Source organism: Sceloporus occidentalis, unplaced genomic scaffold, assembly GCF_023333645.1.
Source record: "Sceloporus occidentalis isolate IW3139 unplaced genomic scaffold, rSceOcc1.0.p SCAF_11, whole genome shotgun sequence".
NCBI classification, from domain to species: domain Eukaryota; kingdom Metazoa; phylum Chordata; class Lepidosauria; order Squamata; family Phrynosomatidae; genus Sceloporus; species Sceloporus occidentalis.
In genome coordinates this window covers 20,419,727-20,446,389 of record NW_028316991.1, presented here as the reverse complement: position 1 = coordinate 20,446,389, position 26,663 = coordinate 20,419,727, and positions in this window count along the sequence as shown.

Genomic DNA, 26,663 nt, shown 5'->3' with positions numbered 1-26,663 from the left:
TCTTTTTTATTTTGCAATATTTACAGTTTTCTTGACTGTTAACATGTTGAGCATGGGACATATGTGAGGTTATTGGCTTCTTGTTTGTCTGGTTGCAGCTTGCTATTCAGGGGTTAATTGGGAGGAGGTTTAATTACACCTCCCCCATCACATTAATAAGGTTTTGGTAGCCGTATAAACCGCTTTGTGTGCCCGCTATGTAGGAGGTGAGAGTAGGATCTCACCCTATTGAGAGGGGCGGGTGAGCTTAATTATGCTTTGGCCAATTCATATAACCAAAACCTCTCATTTATATTATGTTTATATATTTGTTGCCAACTTTATTAGGGTGAGAAGCGCAGATAGTTTTTTTGTTAACATTTTATACTCAAAGACCGATCGTGCTTTGTGGCCGCTGTTTAAGCATTGAATTTTCTATAAGAAATATTGTGCTGATCTACTTTTATATAATTTACTTGAGCACCCCTTGGATCTATACAAATAAAGACTATAAATAATAAAATAACAATTTAAAAAATCTCATTTTTTGTTAATCGGAATGTCTTAAGTTTTCAGTCTCGGTGTATAGTTAAGTTATCATTAATGGCCATGATTTAGTTACAGAGAAAACAAGGTTTCACTTGAGTCTTCAAAGCCATGGAGATAATTAAGAGTCCAGAAGAAATTCAGGATATTAAATGTTGTGTTACACTTCCATTAGCAAACCTCCCTTCACTATCGTATTTCATGGGAGTAATTACCAACAAGGATATCATCCACCTTGTGAGGACAATGTATTTTTGTTTGAAGGGTAGAGATTATCCCATTGCAGTAAAGCCAGCCAATCAGGGGGCTCAAAGACAGAGCTTTACTGATGTGTAGGCATATAAAAAAAACTCACGTGGAATGAACGGAATCTAGCGTCATTAACGTCAAATTAATATATTTTTTCATTGGGCACAATCCTGTAGCAAAGACATGTTTAAGATATATTTTGACCTTGCTGACAGCTGTATATTCTGGCAAAGGCTGACTAAGCCTAGGTTGGTAGGTCTAGGTTGGTAGGTCTAGGTTGGTAGGTCTAGGTTGGTAGGTCCTCTGTGGCTCAACCACTGCTCAATGGGCCCATGGTAAATGAGATCTCTAATCTCCCCAACTGGTCAATTTATAATTATGCGAGGCTGTGCCAAGATGGCACAACCTCGATTGTAGGCAGGTGAAGACGGCAGCCGGGAAGGGTGGCCACTGGGGGCCACAAGGTTAATATGCCACTGCTTTTTGGGCTTAGGCAGACATATCTTTAAGCTGCCTAAACAGAACATTCAGACTCTCTTATCTTTATGTGGGGAGAGTATCCCTCCTAAGAAAACCAAACTTGGTTCATGACGGTCTGATTGTAAGCTCTGAAGATCAGGGCTAATGTTAATGATATTATTAATTTTCAATCTTTATTTTAATAATAATAATAATAATAATAATAATAATAAATAATCTGGCGCTCAATAATTAACATTTTAGAAGGTTCAATAGCATTTGTTCTTGCGGGATTGCTCCAGGTTCCTTTTAATGTGTCGCTTCTGCCTGTGGGTTAAGTTTAAAGTGAATTGATGATGCCGTGTTTTCATGCTGTATTTTGACTGATCATCAATGAAGCATTAAACATACTAATAAGCCTCTTTAATTAGAGTCTGTGCATTGACATTCAGAACAGGCGCACGCGAGCGGCAGAATGCAGCAGAGGTGCATCGTGTGTAATTTATGTGGCTTTCTAGCAGTATCAGCTCTTTGATAAATGGTCCCCAGAGAACCGATGTGGTCAATCACAAAACTCCTCCACAGCAGTGAAAAAAAACAAACAGATTCTCTGCATTGCTGTAAAAATAAAAGCAATAGTAAAGCTATAGTTCAGCTAATATATCATATGATTAACCAGGTTAAGGACAGGCGGAAACACATACATTTTACTTTACTTGGAGGGTGGCAGATAAGTGGAAAAGCTTCCCAGCAGAAGCGGTAGAGGCTAATGCAGTAAGGAGATTGAAACGTGTATGGGATAGGAATAGACGGGCGGAATGGGTCTTGTCTGCCATCAAACTCCATGTTCCTATGCATGATGTAAAACTAGATACATTTTATAAATCTTAAAACACATGCTGCCTTGAGGTCTCTCTTTAACTCTTTAATGACCAGATCACATAGAGCCCGCTTTTAACGACGAGGGTGTAATATTACGTCCTTCTGTATATCACATCTGCAGGGAGATACTCCTGGAGATCCATGGGAGATAAGGCTTTCAGTGACAACCTGGTCTCCCTTTTTCAGAATGAGCCAGCATGCGAGTACTGTTACAATGAAGGGGTTTAAATGTCCGAACAGATGTTAAACAGCATCGGTCCTTACGCTTTAAGTAAAAGTGTACTTTAAATGAAGGTGACCAGTACTTGACATTCTTATGCTTTGATTACTGAGATGCTCAAAACTTTAAAATTGTTCTTTAAAAATGTGTGTTAGACAACAAGATACACATTTAAACATATGTATGTTAAAGCTTGTTAATGAATGCTGTATGTTCACTTGGGATAATAACTGTCTAGTCAAAAGGGTTTTATATATTCCTGGTTTACATGACTCATTTTCCATCACATTGATTTATATAGCGCCAGCAGATTCTGTAGCGTTGTTATAATAGGGGGTAGTGAAAATAATGCAGAAGGAGATGAGGGTACCGCTCTTGAGAGCTTACAATCTATTGGTATTTTTACAACAGGATCTCTGCATTCGCAACATGAATTCACAGCCTGCATTTCATTTAATGAGCCACGCTAACATAACGTGATTAAATGATTCAAAGGGTTAATGCTAAGCGGTATTGCCCTTCGACTGGTCCCAACAGAAATCAGGCTTTAATATATAAACAAGTTTGACCTCAATCACTGTTCTTTTTATACCTGGTCCACAAATCAGCTGTTTCCTTCTGTTTACTATTCCTGACCAGTACCAAGAAAGAAGCTGAGCTTTCACATTTTTCTCGTTTAAAATAGCAGATGATGCTACATGGAGAACACAGATGTGCTGCACCTGCGCGGCTTGCCCTTGGAAGAACGCACATTGTTGGTGCAATTGGAACCTTACTGAATATGTGTGACTTATACAAAAATATTTACGTACATGCTGAGAAAAACGTAGGAAGTAAAATGCTTCTTTACGTATAATTTTACATAAAAATGGCCAAAAATGATTTGTTATTTTTAAATGATATGGTGCGTACAAATGCAATGTCTCGATAAGGATGTAGAAGAAAAATATCTATAGACACCAAAGGAGATGGTAAGGCACGTAGAGATACAAAGTTGTCTTTATTAAACAAATAGGTCTATTCATTAAAAAATCGAGTGGTCAGTTAAAGGTCTGTTGGGACTCGACTTGAATATTCACTAATATGAGAGTTTTTTGTGAGTATATGCAGGTGACCTTGCCAATTAGAAATAGAATTAATGTTCTTCTTGCTTCAGAATAAAACCTAAAAAGATAATGGTCAGTATTTCCTAAGTGAAAAAAGGAAAATAGCGCTTATCTCCAAAATACAGCTTTGGATTCCTTAGATCAATTTCTTCCACTGATTTAAAATATTTCAATCTCATACGTCTTCGATACCCTTATCTGGAGCCATCCCCTACACAGTAGCTCATTCCTCGGGATTTAATGACCTCATAGAACATGCCAGGTAGGGTCATGGTTCTGGAACATTTAAGAGATATTGAAGTTCTTAGAAGCACATGCATATATATATATATATATAAATCCTAATGGGTGGCTCTGGGGGGCCAGGCTGGCCCAGTGACAGGGGGGCAATAGCTGATCCAAAATGGTTTACAAAGGGCCTGCCCGAGGGAAACAGGAATGAAGCTGGGTCTAATAATGTAAGGTTACGTGGTCTCACGGTAAAAGCAAGGCTGGTTTGGAGACCAGAAAGAAAACTCCGAGTGAAGTAAGGGATTATGGTGAGAGGGAGTATTTTTGAATGGATGAATATATGGATGTTTGGATAAGAGTGTATGCATAAGTGGGTTTATGTGTTATCATGTAAGTGTAGGAGTTTGTGTGTGAGCATGTATGTGTAAGTGTTTGTAAGTGTGTGTGAGCATAAATATGTAGGTGTGTGTGAGCATGAATGTGTATATTATGTGTGGGCATGAATGTGTATGTATGTATGTGAGAGAATGAATTCATATGTGTAAGTGTGTGTGTAAGGGAGTGTGTGTGTTTAATAAGTACTATGTGTATGTTAGTGTAAGTTTTTGTTAGCGTGAGTGTATAAGTTTGTGTAACTGTGTATACATATGTGTGCCAGTGCGTACTGTATGTGGGGGGGGGCAAGGGGCCAATGGACTTTACTTACACTCAGCCCAGAAGGTGCTAGCCCTTCTCTGGTTGCTCATCTCTTTGCTTTTTATGTTGTGCGCTCCCCTATTCTGTATGGTTTTTTTGTGCTCCCCATGTACTCTCATCTGGTCTTTACTTTCATGAACATATTTTCCTTTTCCTACTCTAACCATTGGTGGACTGTATACACATGAGATGATCCTTTACTCTATATGCACGATGAATACAATTTGACGTGTTGGTCATCCAACGCTTTGGGCAATAAAATAAGTCTAACCTGAGATATAACCTTTTGTAGGAGAGAAATATCTTGATTTCTATACAAGTCTCCAAGTTACTTCTTTTGTCTTCTACACCCAAAGACGAAGGTGGAAGAATGGTTCCCTTCCCGAAGTGCAATTATGTTAAGTCAACCTCCAAAGATTAAATCCAGCCAAATATTCAATCAAGGGATTTCTTGGGGTGAAATATCCTAAATGAAAGCATGTCTCCTTAATTTACAATATATCCAAAGAAGCAATTGCTCCAGGTAAAAGCTACGGAGGTAGAGATAGCGTTAACATTTCCCATTGATTAAACTACTGGGAATATTTTCCTTCGTACTTTCCTTTAGAGAGATAAGGCAGACATTTTCACACCTTAATGCATAACAGATATATAGTTATTACTCTGTTTGCACACATTCTGATTGCTTAATAAACTCCAACTGTGTCTCATTATCATTAAAGAAACAGCATATAGTGAAATGAGTTCAGCTTGTAATTATCATCACAATTAGATATTGATCCCAGTGCTATTATTATAGTTTAATGGATACATTTCTATCAATAATACACGTCACAACCACAATTTGTCATGTACCATCGCATAGCTGCTGACAATCCAATAGGCTTTAGGCTCGATTCCAAAGGATTTCCAAAACATGGCTGCCTACGTTCACGTCTCAGGGCATAGTAGGCATGCGCCAGTTATATTTAGCAATTAATCCCTTGTTGACGTAGCGACACATGACCTCTTACAAGAAAATAAACATTCTTATACTCAAAGGGTCAAAACCAAACCCTTTTGGGAGTTTATTTCCACTATTGGCGACCTTTCTGTTTAGAGCAGCAGAAAATCAACTTAAATGAAAGTAAGGAAAAAGCCATTTTGGTAGAGAATATACAGTATATACTTGATTGAAACAAAAACCATATGATGATGTGTCAGGACTCGGGTGATCAGGTCGGGTAGGAGCCCATGCGCAGGGGATACTTGGGGTTCAGTATTTAACCCACGGTGCATGATTATGCAAACAAAGACACCACAAACAGAAATCCAGGTAATGCAGTGTATTTCATGTATATAACAGGACCAGCAAATAAGGGTAATATAGTCTAAGCAAGTAACCGGACGTATGGCAAAATAAAATACAGGTAATAAGTCTTTTGGCAGGGAGACAGACAGAGAGCCCGCTTGGAAGGGCACGAAAGGCACACAGCCCGCTTGGAAGGACACAAAAGGCACACAGCCCGCTTGGAAGGACACAATAGCAGGGAGTCCACTTGGAAGGACACAATAGCAGGGAGTCCACTTGGAAGGACACAATAGCAGGGAGTCCACTTGGAAGGACACAATAGCAGGGAGTCCACTTGGAAGGACACAATAGCAGGGAGTCCAACGACAGACAGAGAGCCCGCTTGGAAGGGCACGAAAGGCACACAGCCCGCTTGGAAGGGTACAAAAGGCACACAGCCCGCTTGGAAGGGTACAAAAGGCACACAGCCCGCTTGGAAGGGTACAAAAGGCACACAGCCCGCTTGGAAGGGTACGAAAGGCACACAGCCCGCTTGGAAGGGTACAAAAGGCACACGGCCCGCTTGGAAGGGTACAAAAGGCACACGGCCCGCTTGGAAGGGTACAAAAGGCACACAGCCCGCTTGGAAGGGTACAAAAGGCACACAGTCCACTTGGAAGGACACAATAGCAGGGAGTCCACTTGGAAGGACACAATAGCAGGGAGTCCACTTGGAAGGACACAATAGCAGGGAGTCCACTTGGAAGGACACAATAGCAGGGAGTCCACTTGGAAGGACACAATAGCAGGGAGTCCACTTGGAAGGACACAAAAGCAGGGAGTCCACTTGGAAGGACACAAAAGCAGGGAGTCTACTTGGAAGGACACAAAGCAGGGAACCAGGAACAGTACAGGTGCAGAGCCACAGCAGGAAGGTCCATAGACTTCAATACAAAGGCCCTCACTGAAGGGCAGGTTCATAAAGGCAGGGCAATCCAGGTAACAAGGCCCAGCTGGATGTAGACTAGGGCTCAACCCAGGTAACAAGGCACACCTGAGTTCTGAGTGCTCCAGAGGGTAGAGAGTGGCCACTAGTGGTTGCAGATGTAAACACCACAGGTATAAAAAACCCATGGTTCAGGCAGCGAAAAATTGGTTCCTGACATGATGTCATTATGGTATGATTATGGCATCATCGTACAGTTGCATTTCGATTGAGTATATATATTCTCTAGCAAAAGAGGGAACTAGCAAAAGAAGAAACCCACCCGGAGACCTGGTCAAGCCTGAAGCGTCATCACGTATAGTCATAAATAAAGGGCAGATTGTTAATCATTAACGAGTGGATTTAGAACAAATAATTGCACACAATAAAAAATAAATCACAATTTAACTTATATTAAGTTATTTATTCAGATAACGTTTTAATTAGTTGTATTAATTTATGTTCTAAAAATCAACTCATTTAGCATCCAGTATCACCTATATGCCGATGATATTCAAATCTGCCTGTCTTCCTCTGATCTCTCTCTCCGTCTCTCATGTCCTGCTATTTCTTCCAGGATGTCACAACGGTATCTGAAAACTTGATCTCTCCAAACTGAACTCATTATCTTCCATCCTTCAGTCTCCACCCCAGTACCTTAATTCTCAATCTCCAACACAACTTTCTCACATACAAACAAGGCCCGATGCCTTTGAGGTTATCTATGGCCTATCCGTCATTCCTTACATTCAATCCCTCGCCATATCCTTCCACTTGTGCCTAAAAAAACATCTCTCGCATTCGCCCATTCTTCACACTAGAAGCCACAAAAACTCGTGTTCATTTGCTTATCATTTCCCGCTATGACTGTTGCAACACGCTCCTGCTTGGCATTCCATTCTATTTCAACTTTCTCCTCTGCAGTCAAAAATGCTGCTGCTAGGGTTATTTTCCTTACACAACACTCTTCTTCTCCATCCCCAAATTTGCAAAGTCCTCCACTGGCTCTCTATAACCTCGGTAATGATATTTAAAGTCGTTTCACTGACATACAAAGCCCTCCATGACACTGCCCATCCCCATACATTCTGGCCCTCATAACAAAATACTCCACTACTCAATCTTTACGTTCTTATGAAGGGCTTTTCTCTTGCTGCTCCATACCTCTCGGACGAATTGAAGCAAAAAGCTCAAAATTTTCACCCAAAATTCATTGAGCCACATTCACTCACTCTCTCACACTCTCATTCTCATTCAGTCTATCTCTCGCGCTCTCTAAATGTTTCCCTACCCTCTCTGCTGGCCACTTACACATCATCTTCTATCTTTCATCTTCTCCCTTCTCTTCTATCTTCAATCTTATATTTTAGACAGCTTATCCGGCGACATAACCTGGCAGGAACTTCCACCAAAATGGCGGCGCTTCCCGTGATGTCCTCTCCCTATCCTACCCCAAAAGCGCCGTAATTTTGCCTTAGCTTGAACTCGGAGAAATATGGCGGCCTGCAGTGACCTCCTCACCCCGATATTCTCCAAGAAAGAAGATTAAAGGTAGACGATTGATGAGAGAGTGAATGTGGGCACATGCAATGAATTTCATTCCCATATTAAAAATGCCCCCTGAATTTTTCGGCTGAACTGAATGGGCAGGGAACGAAATTTGTTGCCTGAGAATGAATGGACCAAAAATGAACCCAAAAAATTGTCTTTGTGTTTTTGACCCATTGCACATACTGTATCTACCACGTACAGTCTTTTTGGCTAGAAACTATCTTATCTGCCACAAATACACCCTCCACGTTCATCTAGAGCACTATCTATTATATATTCTTCATACATTTTATACCAATGTATCCGTCCGTCTTTGTCTGTCAGTTATAGTTCTGTCAGACCCTTTGAATGTATGGATTGTAAGAAATTGTTGGCGCTATATAAATAAAAGATAACGGTAATAATATTGGTCGAGAGCATACATTATGTAGCATATTCATAAAAAAAACCCAAATTGCTTTATATTTAATTTGTGATTCACCGGATCACGACCTAGACTAGCAGAGCATGTGGTCCAACCTAAAACTCCCCAGTTCTTCAACCTTATTTGTGTTATGAGTTAATGTCGCACCAAAATCTTTTCAGGTTTTTGCTAATGCGCTGTTGTAACCGAATCATATATTTTTGTGAGCTAAAGCAAGCCGAAAAACAAACTTTTCAGGTATATCGTTGGGACTGTGAAATTTAAGGGTGGGCCTGCTGTATTTGGGTTTTCAAAAGCCAAGAGCACTGCCGTGTGTTTAGATTTCTCTCCTGAATTGTGACTTTGTGACAAAGGTTCCCAGGCATCGTTTATTTACCTCACACAGGTGGTGCAACAGCCATCCACAATAGGAACACGTCTGTTAAACTGACACCAACATGGAAAGCAGACCGCGGCGCTTAAAGTAGATTTAGTAAATGATACAAAAGCTTTTTCTAAAAATCCCCATTTTTTCCCCCCCGAGAAGGGTATATATTGGGCATTCTTTGAAAAGCAGAATTCTGGGGTACTTTTATATTTTTATGTTCCATGTTCTATGTGTAATAATAATTTTACCTGTTCTGGTATTTTATTTATATTGAGAGAAAGATAGGATGGATCGATTAGTCTCCTAAGACCAGTACACTTGCGTGCTGTCACATCGTAATGAAGAGAAACAGATTCCGAGCATTAATCTCGTCTCGAAATCCTCTAATAAAAAACATTATGTAGAAAATGATGAGTTTTCAGTATTTCTGTCCTCTGGCCAGACTTTAAAAAAACTGGCAGTTTGAAAATGTTTCAATAATGTTTCAACGCGCATAAAAATCCACATTAAATGTCGCCTGCGAAAACCGAATTAGCTTGAATTTACTATTCTATCTTATATCGTATGCTTTAGGCAATTGCATAAAATATAACAAATATATAACAAATATATAAATCACGGTATATTATCTGCTTCATTATTAAATACCGAAGGGCGGTTTAATGAGAAGATTCATGGACATTAGTAGATGGAATTAATTTTATTTAAGTGCCGGAACTAGGCTCTGGTCCTCAGAACCTCTACCAAGGGTCTGGAAGGGTCTTTCGATTTTAAGTCTCATTTTTGGGGTCTATGGATAATCTAGCCCTCTCCAATGTTATTATTATTTTTTTTCATGAATATTGGATTCAATTTGCAAAATTAGTCTTTTTGTGTCTTCTTCCTCGTCCTGCCTGTTTCTACTGAAGGGCCAGTCATAGGGTTTATCGCGTTTCGTAGAATCCTTGGTGAACTATGTCGCTGGATCTCCACTCCAACTACTTGCTTTCTGACATAAGATACCCAGCTCAGGGCCCAAGTTTGTCTATATGGAAGGGCCAGCACTGGCCCCCAAGCATGGGAGTCAAGCTGCCATGGAAACCAACGTGAGTTCAACTCACGTAGTTCTGAGATCTGAGTGGCAAACACTCAGAAGTGTTTGAATTGAACTCTCATGTTGATGGCTGTTCCAATTCGGTTGCCTCACAAATGGGGGGGCATACTTAAGTACACTTCCTGCTTCAGTAGAAGCAGACAGGAAGTGAGAAAAGTGTGAGAAAAGTCTCACTTTCTAACTTCAATACACCAAACGTACGTAATACAAGGTCAACTTTGCCCTTCACGTCGGAGAAATTTGACGGTGCCGCCCCTTCATAACTCATAATGCCGCCGCTGGGATTAAATCTTTACTGACAGCAAGACACCTACATATTCCTGCTTCGGTGGAAAAGATCCAATGTTCTGCAGTGCGAAATTTCACCAAGGTCACGCTGAGATAAGAACCTAGTTCATTCTAAAGACAGCCTGGCAAGGGTTGCAGTTGAAAGAAAATCACTTTTGTCTTTTCCTACAACTCGCCTAATGATTGATGTGCACTCCTTAGCATCATAAGGTGCTTAAAGAGACAAAGATTTGTTAATCTGTTGTAAATGAACCAATAATTGTAATTCACTAGCCGATAATCTATGGCATACCCGCACATTCCTGTTATAAATCAGGTGTATTTTTTCTTCCTCTGCAGCATTTACGCTGACAAAACGCCTTCTGATATATTTGTTTTACAGAATTATCTGTTTATTGTCTTTAAATGTATCTCACTCTGGGGAAATATTCCGAGACACTGTATTTCAGAATCAATTAGTCTTAAAACGCCTCAAAAACATAATTCTTAATTTATGGCATCTCTCACTTAAGGTTTATACAATTTAAATCGCTTTATCCGTCTTGAGGCTTAATGCGCATTCTATGCTGATGGCTCATCGCAGGATTCCAAATCATCAAGAACCGTGTCTTTTGGAAAATTTTTAACATTCATGGGTAGGGGCCAGCGATTTACAGAAGGTACCTTGAATAAATAAATGATGTCTCTGATTTTTTTACTTTTATATATAGTAACCTTCTGGGAACTTGTATCCTGTTGCATTGTGAATTGTGGGTGGTTGGCCTGGTGGATCCAATAAAAAAGAATAATGCTATCCTGAATCTAAGACAATACCAAGGACTGATTAAGGTCTGCGTCAGTCAATATAGTTAGACTAGATGGGGCCGTCATATTCTTTGTTTCTGTGTTTATTATCAGTAAGAAACAATCCAATAACTGTGTGCATAAATAATCTCAGATTTATATAACAATATATTTTCTTCTAATAAGATTATTCATTATTTAATAACTGTGGCCCAATTAAATATGTAGCTGGAAACGGCTGATTTTTATCACTCCCATCACTCCTTTATCACTCCCATCACTCCTGTGTTCCAATGGCCCTTTATTACTCCCATCACTCCTGTGTTCCAATGGCCCTTTATCACTCCCATCGCTCCTGTGTTCCAATGGCCCTTTATCACTCCCATCACTCCTGTGTTCCAATGGCCCTTTATCACTCCCATCGCTCCTGTGTTCCAATGGCCCTTTATCACTCCCATCGCTCCTGTGTTCCAATGGCCCTTTATCACTCCCATCGCTCCTGTGTTCCAATGACCCTTTATCACTCCCATCACTCCTGTGTTCCAATGGCACGTTGTGTTCGCTGATCCAAGTTTAAAAGGTTAATAGATTGTTAGAAAACCCTTTTGCAATTGTGTTACAGCCAGAAATTTCCATGTCAGTTTAAACGTTTCTGAACCGGATTATACCAGATTAATTCGGGTATCAATCACTGAACGTGGTGTGCGCTTCTTAGGAACTCCAGTAACCCTTTTGATGATGGAGCGATTAGTTGGAATAATATGTTAAATATGCTTTGTTTTTATACACAGATGCAGCGATTCAAACTTCTAGGTATTCGGTTAACCCTTAGCATGCATTGGCCATTGCTCAATAGGTTGCAATGTGTTTTTGTTGCGCAATAATAAATACTTATAGCTCTCCTTTATCCTGCGACACATGGAGAGATTCTAGAGATGGGGGGAGCTGTTCCTGCCGAATGTTACCTTTTGTAGGAGACTCTAGATTTTCATAATAAAAGTCTAAAATCCATCATTCTTAAAACATTGAGATATAAGTAGATCCACTAACCAAGAAGGACCTTCCAGATCTGGGAAAACTCTGCATGATGACGCTCCTGATCTGGAATCAAGAATTTCCTGCAAGCCATTTAAGAAAATTATTATTTCTTGTTTTATATAGCGCCATCAAATTCCGTAGCGCTGTACAATGGGTAGACATTACATAACATAACAATTTGACTTACAGAGACAACAGGTGAGAAGGGCCCGGCTCAAAGGAGCTTACAATCTAGAGGGAGCTAAAAATCTAGAAATAATAAAATCCCTTGATATAACCCTCTTTTTCTGGAGTGACATGATTGTTATTATTTTGTATAGCGCCATCATATTCCACAGCGCTGTACAATGGGCAAACAGCACATAACAAGTAGTGCGTCATATTACAGAAAAAAAGGTGAGAGGGGTCTTGCCTGAGGAGCTTACTTGCAAATCGACCATAATAAAAACACAAAACTTTTTAAAGAACAAACTTTTAATTCTCTGTGATTTGTCCCCCACCCAAATAAAACTGTCTTTATAAATTCAGTTTAAAGTTCAGGAAACTGTAATTCTTGGCCGCGCTCTTATTGAGGCGTTTCCTCGCTCTTTTCCTTTGCCGTATCGTCTTGAATTATAAGTTCTAGTTATTTTCTCCAAACCGCAGGTCATGGCGACATGTTAAGTGCTGTTCATTGCATCCGGCTCTGTAATCATACTATTTATATGTGCTGTTGAGCGCTCAGCTTTCAAACGCTAAGGAAAAAGTACTACAAATTCAGACTAATTGGAATTTAGGTCAGGCTAATTTCCCAAGGAAAAAGAAGGAATTTACAGTAATAATATAGTTTATGGTGTCATTGAAATGTAAAATTTGACGACAGATAAGATCCATTCGGCCCACCTAGTCTGCCCATTCTTCCTGATGTAAAGGCCATGCGTGGTATATTAACATCTACCACTTCTGCTGGGAGGCAGTTTCATTTATCTACCACCCTCTCAGTAAACCAAAACATCCTTAGATTAAGTCTATAGTGGTTTATGATCACACTCGTGTACTTTTATGATAATTAAAGTGTCCTCAGACACCCCTTCCCCACTTCAGAGCTTCTCAGCCGTGTCCCAGGCATGGTCAGGAAGGTTGGCCTGTCTAATATCTGGAACACCGTATTACCAAACAGTAAACGCCAGTGAGGCTTGTATTACACCGTATAGTAAACGGTTTATAGTATAGTAAATGTTTTATAGTAGACGGTGGAAGTCATTTGAGGTCAACAAATTTCCATAGAGAGTGAGATCCCCCGTAGGTCGTTCGGGATTCTAACAATGGCTTGCTTCACGAAACTACCCTCAGAATTCTGTGACCCTGTCCGTCTAACCATAAATACTACGGAATTCAGCTTTTAGCATTTTTTTTTTACTGTAAAAAGCACCCACTACATCCACGTCCTGCCAATATAACCTCACGGAATTTCAGGAAGCTACTGATGCATAACTTTCTCTTCCTGAAATAATACCCTTATTGATATTCCGAATGAACTCATGCTTTTTACTCTGATCTACTCCCACTATGTTTCCTTATAGGAATCCCTGCGGATCCATCATTTTCTATTATGTCCATAGATCCACAGATTAGGCTTAAATAACGGTATTATGTTAGGCTCCTGACGTTCCTCTGGGATGTCCCATGACCTATGCAAACCTCTACAGCATGTCTACTGTGTCTTATTTCATAATTATACGTCTTATGTCATGCTGCTCCAACTGATTTCGTCTGAAGTATAGCCACAATTGTGACGCTGGATTGTGAGCAAAAGCTAGTGTGTCATGAATGAGTCTTTTTTTACTCATCTGTTCAAAGAAAGAGAGAAAAAAAAAAGAAAAAAAAAAATCACATTTATAAATCATAGCACAACTTGAATTATAACATCTGAATAATTTGGGGAAATAAATAAAAAAGTGGAAAGTGCAGCAAAAAGCTTAGCATTTTCATCCAAAATTTGCAGGCCCATTCACTTACACACTCTCACACTCTCATTCACTCTCATTCCTTATTCACATTCTCTTACGCTTTCTCATTGTTTCCCTACCTTCTCTGCCGACCACTTCCACTTCTGCTGACCACTTCCGTTAGCACATCTTCTTGTTCTTCATCTTCTGTCTTCTATATTCGCTCATTCATCGTCGCTCTTCTATCTTCATCTGCATCTCCACTGACATAACTGGCGCGAACTTCCACCAGAATGGTTGCGCTTTCAGTCATGTCCTCTCCCCAATCCTCCAGCAGAAGTGGTCAGCAGAGAAGGTAGGGAAACATTTGGAGAGCATGAGAGAGAACGAGAATGTGAGATAGTGAGTGAAAGTGTGAGAGAATGAATGAGAGCGAATGTGGACAATAAATTTTGTTCTCAAATAAAAAATGCCCCCTGATTTTTGTCCAACTGAATGGGCAGGGAATGTAGTTTGTTGCCCAAAAGTGAATGGGCCAAAAATGAACCAAATAATTTTTGGCCCATTTGCACATGTCTGATAGAAAATATTAAATGGGTTGGGAGAGGGTGGAGAGGTCAAGAAGTGAGCACAACTAAAAACAGTTCTTCACCCGGAGACCCAGAGAGTTTCCAAGTGAGACTTTACATCAGCTGTAAGCTGTCTGTGCTTTGTGCTGTCTCTGTAAAGCATCTGTCTGTGCTGTGCGATGTTTCTGTCGGTATTATGTTTGTGTCTGTCTTTCAATGATAGGGAAAGCAAAAGAGACAGCAAACTAAGTGAGGTCGCTACATCTTTATTGTTGTCTATGCCTGCCAAGTACAAATTTAGGTTACTCACCAGTTGTAGTAATGTTGTTGAAGCTACAACTGCATTCTGAGCAGTGTGAACTTGAAAAACTTTTATTTTTGTGCCCAGAAAAAATGACATGAGGCCCTGAGCGTTTGATGTAACTTTTTGCTTTCAAGCCACTACATCAGAGTTTTCTTTTGAGTTTGTTTTTTGAGTATTGCCATCAGTTGAACCGTGGTGTCTTGCCTAAGGCTAGAGTTAGGAGGAGGAGTTTTTTTCCCGTGGGACAATTCACGATTACTTCATAATTTTTTTTAGTTTTCATGAAACTTTGAATATCATCCGACGATTCTACTTATTTCTCGAAAACATTGAATGTGTTGGGATGGAAGAACCATGGCAAATGTTAACAAGACAGCCCACCAAAGCTATGGGCAGAAAAGGGTTTTCTCCACAAAATTGTCCATGGGGCAGAATGTTTTCTTCATTTTTTTAACATTTGCAAACCCACCTCTACTAAGATCACACAACCCGGGAAGTCTCCTTTATTGTCCTGGTTCTGGGTTAGACAGGTGCTGGTTGCCTGCTCTTTGCCAGTTTGCGCTCCTGATTCCAGCATACTGTTTCACACTGACCTTTAATGATTTAAAACCAAAAGTGATCAGATGCAAACAATATTATTAATAATACACTTACGGAGCAAAGACAGAGATGAACAACAATTGCAGTCGGAAATGTTGACGTAGGCTACCACAATCCAGGCTCTCATGGATGAACTGGAATATTTCGAAAATAAAAGTAGGATCATTTTGGTGTTTTGTGAGTTTGCTTCAATTAATAAAATCATCGCGTCGCTGGAAATCTTGCAGACCTGGTGGCCAAAAGCCCTTTCCGTAGAATTCAGCCGAACCATCGCTAATTGGAAGATCCCAATAATTGTGGTCAGAGTGCCAACTGTCCTCCTCATCTGGGGATTCTGGGACTTTTCAAGGCAAGACTATGATCCTTCAATCTTATCATCTGACTTTTATTATGAGGACCAAAAGATTCTTTTTTTTTTTTTTTTTTTAATTATTGGATATTTTTTTATTGAGTCATGGTGGTGGCAGAAAGAAATATCTGGGACACCTCAAGTTACCCAAAGTGTAAGAATTAGTTGTTTTTATTTTTAGGGTAAAGCTTATCTGACCTTTCTGTTTCCAGTATTTTGGAAACCCCAGTTTATTTGGAATATGAATTTATGGTTTGATGTCGGGAACTTTTCATGCTTTAGGTATCATGTCCTTCTACTTTACAGATTTCCGACAGCTTTTTGGTTCATGACTTCGGTGTCCAAGTTCAGAAGAGTTTAACCTTCTGAGAATTAGTCTTGCAAAGCGTTGGGTTTTTCACACCTCGCTCACACGCGGGTTTTCTTTTCTTTTTTTTAGAATTGTCTTCACACTGGATTAGTTTCACGGAAGAGGTTGTGAATTGCCCTGTAAAGCAATCTACCACCATACACTTTACAGAGTCAATTATCCATGCATGATAAAACAAGCGGAATTCGCCGGCTGGTGAAATACTATGGGAAAATTAACGTGTACAAAATCGCAGACTAACACCAAGCGATGTCACCGACCATTATCGTGGATCGTGTCATTCTACACTCTCACCGCTGCTGGGTTAGTCGATACCAAAATATAGAAAAAACAATGATTTGTATAGTTTTGTCATTGCGTAATTTTAGCTTTACCGTCTTCCTCTGTCTCTTTTTTCTCATGGTGGGTGAAGTGAATGCATGTAGGAATTAATTTTTTTTTGTTAGTTGAGTTAGTTGAGTTCAGCTCGTTTTTACATAGCGAGTAATACCATCCATCAGCATTGTGACACGTTACACGTTGTACATCACGCGTGGTATAGAACGGCGACTGGTTACTGTAAGAATTTGACGCTGTAAGAGTAGGTACGTTACAGCTCTATCTGTTTTAGAGACGTCACATTTTTGTAACATGCCTTTTTTAGTTTGGGGGGAATTAAGGCTGTTTATGGTCAGTAGCAGAAACCACGACTGAGAATAGCTAGGGGGGGGGGTCGATGCCCCCTCAAAGATAAAGCGTTTTCAGGATATTCACGATTATTCCTCCCCGTTGTTATCTCCCTCACCCTGCTGTGAAGTTGCTGATTGCTGTTGATTGATTCAGGTAGCCTTTGTGAGGGTGGGGAAGGAGAACAGAAATCCGAGCTTCCTTTGGATAACGCTTAAAACGATCATCGAAATGATGTATCCACCCTAGAAGATGAGTTTAAATGTCCAGTGAGTTATATTTATGGAACTGACGTAATTTGGTTAGAATTTTCTGTTGGCTACTTTAGTGATTTTTCGCATGGGTAGCCACGGGAAAAAAAAGTGATCATGTGTTAAACTAATAGACTTTGTAGCCCCCTGAAGGAATTTGGCAGGAATGTAACCAAATGGGACAAACTCAGTTTTAATACTTTTATATTTTTCAATCTACATTTTATTGGGCATTTGGAAATGGAGCCAGATCTGGAGCCGCCTCAGCCCGACTGCCCTTACACAGCTCTGAAAGAAGGAACGATTTTGATGTTTCTAACAGATTTACTGAAAGTGATGCAAAATGCACCAAATTCCAATAATGAGGGGGGGGGGAAATGTTTTTTTTTTCACATTTCCAGATGTTGCCATATGTTACAGAGGCCAGGGGTGTGGGAAAATCTTGCAACATTGGAAAGACTTGGAAAGTATAAGTCAGTGGGGAGGTGGATAGAACTAAGTATGTCTTTTAGAATTCAAATAAATTGGAATCAAAATGCCACTAAAATAATAATAATAATAAAACACCTTTGGCTTGTTTTGAAGACGAATATGCATTAGAAACACACCTGAGGAGTAGCGATTTTAACTTTCTTTTCTCGAGATCTGAGTGATTATTTTAAGAAATCAATGATATAGGATGGTAACATAATGATTTCATAAGTAGTTGGGTGATGATTGAATAAAATCATGATCTTTCTAAAATATCACGTTTCTATGATGTGTTAGCAGGCAAACTAGAGGAGAGGGCAGGTAACTGCCTCTTGGGCTTCTTTAAATTAAAGCATTAGGGCCACTGCCTGAAACTTTTTCTGTGTACTTTACTTGTAATACCGCAAACAGGCAACAGGGACACTAGAGTAGCAAATCCGTCAAACAGCCTTTACGCATTTTCCCAGAAAATGTTTGAAATATGAGTTATTTTTGGCTTATGATAGCTTATACTTAAGATATATGTATCATTATCGATAATAAATCTTTTGGGAGAAGGCACTGAAATATTATAGTACGGGTAACATGAGAATATGACGTTCTTCGCAGAAAAAGAAGCAGTACTTCAGATATGCCTATACATTTATTTCACCCCAGGAATTCTCTAAAGCTTTTTGTGAGGCAACACGGTGAGCAAATGCATATGGTAATCTGTAACCCTCAGAACTCCAAAGATTTAACTCTTTGAGGTCTACCCCTATGGTCCTTAATACTTTATTGTATCTTTGATCAGGACACTGCAAGGTCTCGCCTCCTTCAAGGAAACAAGCCTGTTCTGCAGCTGGACCTTTTGATGACATCACACTTTTTTCAAGGGCAAAGCTGTGACACCAAAATCCAAAACTGGCTCTTCTCACAAGAGAAACCCACCAGAGGTGGATTTATGAGGGGTGCTGCCTTAGGCTTGACATACAGCACATAATCAAGTTGCCCCCTCCAAACTAAATGTGCTTCCCCAGGGTCCCATGATAACCCCCTACATTACTTTTACCTTGCCAAGGTGGACTCCCCTTCTGATGCTTAATAGCCCCCTCTAGTGGCCAGGGTGTAAGTTGCATGGCATGGGCATTTTCTCCCAATGCTTCATTTAGCGCAAAGGAGTGAGGAAGCAGGTAAGAGAAATCTACATTGGCACAAATCTCTACTGTATATATATATATAGAGAGAGGTAGAGGTACAATAGCCAGATCACCACTCATGGACAGCTGTTTCGTCCTTAATGGGACTCGTCAGCATGAGGTTGTGATACTGAGCCTCCACTATTAAGCCGGTATCACAACCTCATGCTGACGACTCCCATGAAGGACGAAACAGCTGTCCATGAGCGGTGATCTGGCTATTGTACCTCTTCCCGAATTTTGTCTAAAGGCTGTCTTGTACAGCGGGGCAATTACTTTCAAGGGATCCATGTAAAAAAGTGGATATAGAGGCAAAGGTGATAATTGTTAACCTTATCTGCATGCGCCTACCCAGAATCCCTTGTGGTTGTCAAAGCATCATGAGATTTCTGAGGGAAAAACAAGCCTTCTGGCTTGTCTGGTGTCTGTAGATGAGTGTTTAATAATACTTCTACTACCCCTTAAATTTAAGTGGAAGGGTTTCCATCACCTTTTACCCACCATAACTTATGTAATGGTACATATATATATATATATATATATATATATATATATATATATATTGTACTGTTTATGCAGAGAGATGAAATGTTTCTGCCCCATTTAAACCACCTACAGCTTACTGCTTAGTGAATCAGCCCCTCTGCTCTGCTCAATCTCTATTTTTTATTCTGTAGATAAACAGCTTCTTATTGTTAAGAGAAAATGAGGTGCATTTGTTTCTGGTCTAGAGATACATGTCTGGAAACATATTGTCCAAGTTGTCAGCTCTCTATAGTTGCTGTGCCATCAAACTGTGGCTACTGTAAAAAAGTTTAAGGCGCCGCAGCGGACTAAGGGATATCAGTCTTAAAGAAGCGGAAAAAACATATCCTAGGACAGGCTATTAAGAGAGACTTGTTTAAGTCAAAAAATTGGGGTCCCAATCATAGCAAAAGCAATGCATAAATATTGTATGTTTTTTAGGGGATTCTTCCCGGTTTGAGTTTTATTACACCATTTCCTCTTTATCTTCCTATTTCAGTAGCTGTATGATGTTCACAATACTAGTATTTATTTATTCATTGGAACCATTGCACAATATTACTTATTGAGAACATTTCGAGATTTTTAAGCTTAGTTGATCAAGGCACTTTTCTTTCCGTAAGTGCACATTTTTATGTGATACGTTGCATTAAATGTCTAATTTTCCCATATTAAATCGCTGCAGAATATGATGGCGCTATATAAATCAATAAATAATAATATGTACGTCACTCTTTGTTTTATTCTGTGTTTTTGGTTTTTTTTTGTATTGAGCAACATTTTTCCCTTAATTATACAGCAAAGCGCAGCGGATTCCGTAATGCTGTTAAAGACAACATTAACATAAAAAAATGGACAATAACGTAAAAACACGTTCAGGCGGAAATGAGACCATGTGCCTGGAAGCTTACGATCTATTAGATCAGCCGACTAAGAGTAGAACCCCAGGACTCCTGAAATAAAAAAAGGCCTTTTAAAATTCTGCAACGGTTTAACTCTTTCCGCCAGCAACAAAAAACCACTAGTATAGAACCAAATTCGTGCAGAACTTACCAATTTACCCCCCCCCCCAAAAAAAAATGTCAGCTTTAAATTAATTTCTGGTTCTGCAAAATCTTTAAGACAGATGGGGTGGGATGTGAGCGTTATGGTAATACTATCGCTTGTCAAGCAGGTATTTGCTCATTCAAGTTCAGCAAATGCTCTTATATCGTTACGATCGAATCTCCTTTGAAGCGGACCAAGGAAATCCTTTGTGTCTTGCTGGGAAGTGAAATAAGTAAAACCTGTTTGACAGCTGGAGGAAAACATCCTTCAACACTTTACCATTGCCACCAACAGCTAACCTTTCACATCTGATTTTTTTTTTTTCATCATTATAATTTGAGTAAAAAAGACATATACCGTATTTGCTCTATTATAAGACGACCCTGATTATAAGACGACCCCCCAAAATCTGAATATTAACTTAGGAAAAAAAGAAAAAGCCTGAATATAAGACGACCCTAAAGGAAAAAAGTTTTACCAGTAAATGTTAATTCATGTAAACTATTTTTTTAAATAAAAGCTATGATTGAGAAAAATATTTTTTTGTTTTTATTTCCTTGTATTTTCCAACCTGTCCCCCAGTTACGCACATCTGCCCCCAGGCTTGCCACACCAATATGGCACTGTGGCCCATGATATGCCTTTTAACCCTCTATATGCCACTGTGCCCCATGGTATGCCTTTTGACCCCCTATGTGCCACTCCGCCTCCAGAAATGCCTTATACCCCTATATCCCATTCTGGCATTTAGGGGATTAAAATGCATATTATGGGGCAGAGTGGCATATCCTGTCTCCCCCCCCCACACACACACACTTACCGGTGCTTCCTGCTGTATTGCCGTTGGCAGCGGGGGTTTGTTTGTGTCCGTCGCGGATACCTTCCCCGGCTGTCAGAGATCAGAGTTCCCCGCACCGGTGCGGCACTGATGCGGGGAACTCTGATCTCTGACAGTCGGGGAAGGTATCCGCGACGGATGCAGACAACCCCCGCTGCTAGCCACACCTCCTTCCGGTTCCAGCGGACGTTGTCTACGCGGATCGCGTAGACGTCAACCCGCTGCCCCGGCAATACAGCAGGAAGCACCGGTAAGTGTGTGTGTGGGGGGGGGAGACAGGAGGATCGAGGTCCCCTGCAGCGGTGCGAGGGATCTGGATCTTAGTCTCATAATCAGACCTCTATTTGAGGTCTGATTAGAAGACGACCCCGATTAGAAGACGAGGGGTATTTTTCAGCGCATTTGCTCTGAAAAAAACCTCGTCTTATAATCGAGCAAATACGGTATTTCTAGCAAATCCTTGGTTGAAACTTGACTGTAAAAAAAAATAATATTTAAAAAAATAATATAATAAAATAACCATATAAAATGCCATAAGCCTACATAAAGGGCAAGTAATTATCCACGGAAAAAAATAATTGAAATTATGTTTCTATTTCAATAATTTAGTATCTGTACAGATGTGAACTGGTAAAACATCAACTTTTTTTGTAGGGATAAAAAAGGAAACTTCTAATGTTGAATTTTGCCAAACTTTAGGTGAAATATCATGAATAAATTAGGCTATTTTTAGAATAAGAATATTTTTCTATATGTTTTTTTTTTTATTTTTTTTTAACATATTTTGAGATGATTAGCCTTAGTATAATATAGTGCCATGAACTGTGCCAGTGTGTATAGTCTTCTGCTAGCATGGATTTAAATGTTCTGCGTGGATGTACACATGTCCTCATGCTTGACTATTCATTTATGAGCAGGGACTGCTGCGTTTACTGTACCTAAAGCCATTTAATCTTTGGGACGGTGGTTATTATGTAGACTAAACCTCTGCGCCCCGCTATTCTAGGTCCAGCTTTCCCCGAGACCCGTTTTAAGATGAATGTGTGGTCTACAGCGTCGATTATACCATATCGTCCTGGGACATCAATAAGTACAACACTTACGTATATGCCGGGATAGCCCAAAAAGAAGTGACCTGGTACTTTATTATTATTTTTTATTTTAGAAAACCCTCCCTGATTACAGCAATTTTCAACTCCACAACCTTTCCGTCATATACAAAATGTCATCATGATGTAATCATCATGAAGTAATGATGGTCGTTATGCAGTAGTAATTAGAAAACGCAGTAGAAAGATAAGCTTGTGTTAAGAGTTCCTGAATATGTGGGTCTTCATTCCAAACCCTGATAATCTCCTTTCCAATCTGACACGTTACGAATGACAAAGATAATAACTCCGTGTTCCGTGCCATCGCGGTGAGCGATATTTTAAGAACATGAGGTTATTGTTTTTTGTTCCCTCGGTCATTAGGGACTCATTGCTTCACTGCTCGGTTGTGTGCTTGTTGACAAGTTGTACGTTTTCACCCTCATATACCTCCTTAAATAACAGCAGATAAGAATTCTGATCGTTATCGTTCGTAGCGGTCCGAAACACCACATTCTTCTCTGCTAAGTCGTAGTTACGCTCTACAAAAACATCCACATACTTTTGTCCAATACCATGAGTGATATGCTGTTTTGTATCATCAACAACCTTAGATCCCAGGATAAAGGTTTCATCTGCACCTTATTTTCTTAGTACATCTCTCCAATCAAGACGGTGGCTGAACCAGTTGGTGTTCTTCATCAACCATTGATTTTGCTTTATTTGCTTGCATGTGCGTGTTGTCCTCTTTGAAGGGTTGATAGCTCCATCTGTAAGAATGAGTAGACTGTCAAGGTGGACTCCCAAACTCTCCTTTCTTTCAGGCTCATGACTTACCTTTTCCTTCAAGACTTCCGATTTGTGTTTTATTTTTGCTTCTTTAATAGAATACAATTCTTTTTGCTCTCAAACTTTCTTCTGATCTTCTTTAATCATTGACTTTTACCTTTTTTTCTAATTGTATTGCACATTGTTACTCTCTGATCAGTCTAGAAGACCTCAAAATTCTACTCAGGTTCTTACTCAACGTCAACCAACTGGAGAGGTAATCAACAAATGAATAATCATGAGAATTCTCTCTCATGGCTACTCTCCCCGTCAAACTGGAAAGTTTAATTTTAATGAGCTTGTCTTTGTTACCTGAATCTTTACGACACATTCTATGGGTCCACGAAGTATGTTAATCCATGAAGTGTTAACGTTTGGGGAAGTGACAGGTTCTTCAATGGCTCTACAGCTTGCTAGTTCATACAAACAAGGTGATTCACCAATTCACGTCTAGAGAAAGCAGCAATTATGTCGGTACTATATCAGATCAAACATTTAATTGATACAACACTGTCAAGCTTGTAAAGATTTGAAAGGAGCTATGAAGCGATTCCCAAGCAGCTGTTGTGTCATAGCTCTACCGTTGCTTATTTAACGTGAAAGTTAGTTATGAGTAAACGTTTTCGCCTATTTTGCATGATTTACCACCTAAAAACAAATATGAATTTGTTTGAACTGATGAAAGTTGGTAAGTTAAATTCACGTTGAATATGTGGCATGCTTCGAATGCCATTCATTCTCCGTATGCGTTCCAGGATTATTTTCATTCTGAGACACGCGCGACGGCAACATTCACTCAATAGAGCGTCAGCTGAACTGGCACATTTCGTAATGTTTTGCGATAAAGAGAGAGGAGAAAAGCGGATTTCAGCGGAAATATGCTGGGAGTGGAAGGATAAAAGGAGATCTTGAAAGAACTTAATTAAAAAAAAGGAGCTAAGAGGTGTAGAGGAGAGAGAGACACCGGATGGAAATTAAATGGTGGGTAATGTGGGAAGGGAAGATCAAAAAGAAACTGGCGTCGGTGGGCGGTGCTGCTGATGTCGGGGGTGGTCCTGATGACATTGGTGGGTGGTCCTGTTGACATTGGGGGTGTTCTCGCTGACATCGGAGGCTCTCCCGCTGATGTCAGAAGGACATGAACCAGAGGAGCAGCGCTCACCCAGCAATCTACAGGTCAAACCCGGAGAGTTCCCAGGTATGATGATAAGTTAGTGATCTCTCTGATTTAACTATACATTATATAGGGTGAGATCAGCCATTCGGTTAGAAGGATATATATATGTAAAGGTCAGAATTGGGGTACTTTGACGTAGTGGGGACCTAAGCAATATATGGCCGTATAGTATGACGGAATCCCCAATGTTATGGAATCTAAACTGTAACCACTATAGGGGCGAATGAGTTTTTTGTAACGCCTTGACAATTTAGTTAACAGACGCTAAAATCTCATTTCATATATAATTTAACGAGAAGCCTTATCCGTGATTAAATATGCTTTTGAGGGTTAAATCAGATTCTGCAAGGAAACGCTGCCTGGACAATTTGTCTTGTGGGATATTTTTAAACGGAATGCAAAGCAATGAATATGAAATTTAAGTAACTTCACACAAATCTAGAGAAATCCAATAATCTATAGAAGAGCGTATCCTTTTAATCTCTTCCAGTTATTATAAAAATGCTTGCGTGGAAATATGGTAACTTAACAGAAATCGAAAACCTGTTTTCTGGTGTCATTTTTGAGTCCTGCGGTAATTGAGTTGGATTTTGACCAGTATATTCCGAAGTGTGAGAGCTTTATCAGAACGGAAAGAGATGGCAAAAGAAAGGCCGTCTTCAAGGGCAAATAAGGAAACTATTGAAGGCGCATAGAAACATCCCAACCTATGGATTTCCGCTCCTATTAACCCCTGCGATGCTCCGTAGATAACAGGAGCGGAAATCCGTAAGTTCGCCGTCAGGAGTTAAAGACCTTTTTTAACTCTTGTAGAGGGGAGACAGGCCAAGTTGTGCCGTCAGGAGTTAAAGGGCCATGCAAGCGACTCTATTGGTCGCCAGCCGGGACCTCCTCTGGCATCTACCAATTGGTTGATGCCAGAGGAGGCCCCTACAGGCGACTAATAGAGTCGCCCACACAGCCCTTTAACTCCTGACGGCGCAACTTGGCCCGGGGAGACCATGGTCTCTATTGGTCGTTTGTACGGACCTTTAACTCTTGGAGCGGGGAGACCAGTGGTCTCTCCCTGCCAAGTTGCAAAGTTGGGGCACCAGGATTTTAAAAGTCTGTACGAGCGACTCATTGGTTGATGGCAGAGGAGGCCCCTGCAGGCGACCAATAGAGTTGCTCGTACAGACATTTAAAACCCTTGCACCAAAGCTGCTGTGTAGTGCGTACCGCGTTAACCCCGGATTAACCCCTTCTACAATAGGCAAAAAAAAGAAAGCAATTTCTTTTTAAAGCTGGTGCATATGGAGAGATGCCGTCCAGCGGCCCACCGGGCATTTGCCAGTCCAGCCAGTCCAAGCCAGCAGTTCTGATGCATTGGGTAGTCTGTGTATGTTAAATGTTTTTTTGGGAGGCTTTATTATTGGGAATTTCCCCCCTTAGATTGAAGGTCCAACAGCCAACACCCGTTAACAAGCCAAGTTTAACCCAAAAAACTGAGGTCAACGGTATCTTGACTCAACTAAACTTGGCAGGACGACAGAGCAACTCAGCAATTTCTGAGAAGTGGAGATTTCGTTGGGTAATATGTATTTTTCTCAGGGCTCATAAAACCCTTAACTCTTCCACCATGCATGTATTTCTTGTACTGCATCGCTGTTATCGAGATAACAACCACAAAATAATGTTTCACAATGCTTCCCTTGAATTTCTGAGTCATGCCTGGTTTAAGATGATTTCCCTGCAGTTAGCTGGAAAATATTTCCGTTATTGAGAATTATTTAAAAATGTAATCGTGCGCTGTCTGATCGGAATCAGAAAGAGTCTTTAAACAATAAAGGGATTATTATTATGTGAATTCCGTGATGTAAATGATCTAACTGAACATTCCAAGACAGAACGTAAGTAAAGCACTACGGTGAATACGTTCTTTAGCATTAGGTAAAAAATGGAATACGTAACCCTCTTTCTGATCCATAGACTCACGGAGAAAAAATCTGGTATTAAGATATATTAAAGACATAGTAACCCTTCATACCAAGTACCAAAAATTCTCTAATTCAGCTAACAAGCCAAAGGAATGCCCCTGCTGGTTGTACCGTTCAGGGCATAATTATGGTGATAATGGCATTTTTCACATTTTGCCAGAATCATTCTTTATAAAGAATCCCCAATGGGCAGTGATGTATCCTGGCCTAGGACTGCCGGTCCGGGGGGGGGGGGCTGCAAAACCAGGGGGTTGATTGCCCCTAGGGGTAATCAGGCTCCGTGGTGTGCTTCTCCTCAACGGGCCGGATACAGGACAGATCTCTTATCTCT